General features: G+C 35.3%; 1 pseudogene; it reads left to right on the forward strand.

Moving 5' to 3' along the window:
* The first annotated feature begins 248 nt into the window (after positions 1 to 248).
* LOC103662036 lies at positions 249 to 1,158 on the forward strand (annotated as a pseudogene).
* The last annotated feature ends 2,241 nt before the right edge of the window (positions 1,159 to 3,399 follow it).

The raw sequence follows: 3,399 nt of genomic DNA on the forward strand, positions 1-3,399 counted from the left end.
CGTGGTTTTGAGATTGCCTCAAAATTTGCATTTTTTTCAGATTTTTCCAATTTTAGGGTCAGATACCTAAACAAAGAATTCGTAAACAGATTTACTATAGGCTGAGAGTTAAACTTTAAAAATTACTAATTAAGTGGAAAACAACACTAAGGTACAATGTAATTTGCAAATAAAATGCTACTATTTTCTGTTATTTTTAGTGATTATCTTTGGTACATATTTTCCCTTTACAGTGATCAAATGTGGATATGTCAGAAGAAAACGAGACTCTAGTAACTGAGTTGGTCCTCACGGGACTTACAGAGCGATCATGGCTGCAGTTCCTCCATTTCCCTCATATTCTTGGTCGTCTACCTCATCACTATAAAGCGGGCAGCCCTGGACTGATGGCTCTTGTTTGGGAGGATGCCCATCTTCACATGCCTACGTACTTGTTTCTTGGTGGGTTAGATGCATGCACTTCAAACTCTGTAACTCTCAGGATGCCGGTCAATTTCTTAGACATGACTGCAATGATATCCTTAGCTGAGTGCATCACCCAAATTTATTTTTTTGCTCCCAGTGCAACTATAGAATCTTTCCTTTTGCTAGCGATGGCCTATGGCCACTATAGGCCATACGTAACCCCTTGCTTTATCCAGTGATAATGTCCAACAGACTCTGCACTCAATTGATAATTATTTCAAAGCAGTTGGTTTTCTGCATCCCCTGATTCATATGAGTTTGTTAAGATTAACTTTCTGCAGGTCTAACATAATACATTATTTCTACTGTGAAATTTTACAACTGTTCAAAATTTCATGCAATGACCCATCTATTAATGTACTAATGATATTTATTTTTGTAGCTTTAATGCAAATATCTACTTTAATGACCATCATAATCTCTTATACTTGTGTGCTCTTTGACATTCTGAAAAAGAAGTCTGCAAAGGGCAAAAGCAAAGCCTCCACAGGCAGTGCCCATTTGCTCCCTGTCTTATCGTACTATGTCACTCTCATCTTCATGCATGTGCGTCCTGCATCTGGCCGAGCTGAAGATCAGAACAAATTGTATTCCATATTTTATACCACTATCATTCTCCGGCTAAACCCATTTATTTACAGCCTGAGAAATAAAGAGTTTATAGGTGCCCTGAGAAGAGCTACAAAGAAGTAAGCAGTTCCCAAAGGAAATTTTAAATTGCTTCTTCTTTCACACTTTGCATAAATAAGTTCTTAAGTCTTGCAGATTAGCCATGGTCCTGCCCTTTTACAAAAGAGCTAGTGGTCAGGGTAGTCATTGAACACTGGGTGAAGGAACTCAGCTTCACACAACGTTTACTTGGATGGGGGTCCAGTTAAAATTATCATGTCAATTGAAATGACTCATATTACCAATAGTTGGTTTATTTAAAAATATTGTAATTCTTCTTTATCTGAACATTGGGTCTTTGATATCTGTCAGGGACTCCTCCTCCAAATTCCATTTAATAACTGACAGTAACAGAGACTGCTGTGTAAGTGGGAATCATTTCGTCGTGAAGCTACCCTATGATCCAGCAATTGCACTTTTGGGTATTTACCCCAAAGATACAGACGTAGTGAAGAGAAGGGCCATATGCACCCCAATGTTCATAGCAGCATTGTCCACAATAGCTAAATTGTGGAAGGAGCCGAGATGCCCTTCAACAGATGACTGGATTAAGAAGATGTGGTCCAGGGGCGCCTGGGTGGCATAGCGGTTAAGTGTCTGCCTTCGGCTCAGGGCGTGATCCCGGCGTTACGGGATCGAGCCCCACATCAGGCTCCTCTGCTATGAGCCTGCTTCTTCCTCTCCCACTCCCCCTGCTTGTGTTCCCTCTCTCACTGGCTGTCTCTATCTCTGTCAAATAAATAAATAAAATTAAAAAAAAAAAGATGTGGTCCACGTATACAATGGAATATTACTCAGTTTATTTTAGTTATTAGCTCTGGACTGCCTATTGTGTGCCATTAAGAACAAAATTCTGGATTTTATTTTTAAATAAAATTATCCACTTCATCTATAGTTTGAAGTATATTTGCCTAGAATTGGACAAAGGTCCACATAATGGTTTTTACATTTATTGGGTTTGGAAGGTTATTTCCCTTTTATCATTTTATTTTTTTCTTACTTAGAAAAATTTAGGTTAGCTAGTAATTTTTCTATTTTGTAGGTGTTTTAAAAGAAGTAGATTATGATTTTAAAAGTCACATCTAACTTTGCTCTTATCTTATTCATTAATTTCTCCTATTTAAAATTTTTTTCCATTGGCTCTCTTTTCTCATAATATTTTGTTTTTCTTCTAGCTTTTATATTTAGAGTTGAATTTGTTGATTTCATTTTAGCTTTATTTATTATTGATACTGTTTGATACATGTTTTTTGGCTTTCTGCCTTCATTGTTCATATAGAATTTCCATTTATGTGAACTGTCTACGGGTCCAACATAAAACATAAGTTCTGTTTTGAAATTTTGTTGTCATATAAATTTCCAAAAAGATGAATCTATTAATGCACTGATTCTTTTTGTTTTCTGTCTTTATTCAAACTTCACTCCTATGAACAATTAAGTCTCTTACACCCATGTCTTCTTTGCCATACTGAAAAAGAATTATGAAAAAGGCTGAAGCTATGCCTTCTTTGCAGCGGTGCCTATATGCTCACTGTTCTTTTGTTCTGCTATAATGCTCTTTTTTTCAGATTCCTGAGTCCTGAATCTGACCCAGAGAAGAATAGGGCAAAATGTATTCTTTGATGTACATTATTGCAATTCTCTGCTAAATCTCTTTTTATATAGCAAAAGAAACAAATTTAAGGTGGACTAATAAAATGAGAGAGGAATACATGTTTCTCAAATAAAATGTCCTTACCATTTTTTTCCCCAATTTTTCTTTAAATAAGCACAACACTTAATAGGACACCTTGCAAATTGATAATATTCAATACACTTTTTATTGAAAAAATGGAAAATGTGTAAACCTTACATGACTGTTATAAAAATATGGTTGATGACTTTAAGCAATAAGTCTTTTAAACACTGAGCTAGTTTGTCGAATGTATAATTTGATTATGGTCAAGGGTGAAGCAATGTTTCAGTTACACTTACTATTATATCACCATCTCAGTAGATAATAGTTGAATGAATAAATGCATGAAAGCTCTACTTCCAGTGATAGCCCTGTTGGAAACTGTTTGAAGTACATGTAAAGTCTTTTAAAAGGCTTCCATAAAACCAAACCATTTCCAGTTGCATTATTCTTGCTTTTTAAGACTTTAATATGCAAAAAACTATTTGTGATTAAATAATATCGAGTTCATGAGTTTTAAAAACAAAAGTTTTTACAGCATTTTAAGTCACTTAAAAAAGTACTTTTAAATAAGTACCCTCCCTGCTGAC

The sequence above is a fragment of the Ursus maritimus genome, unplaced genomic scaffold, assembly GCF_017311325.1.
Source record: "Ursus maritimus isolate PB19 unplaced genomic scaffold, ASM1731132v1 scaffold_4, whole genome shotgun sequence".
Lineage (NCBI taxonomy): Eukaryota > Metazoa > Chordata > Mammalia > Carnivora > Ursidae > Ursus > Ursus maritimus.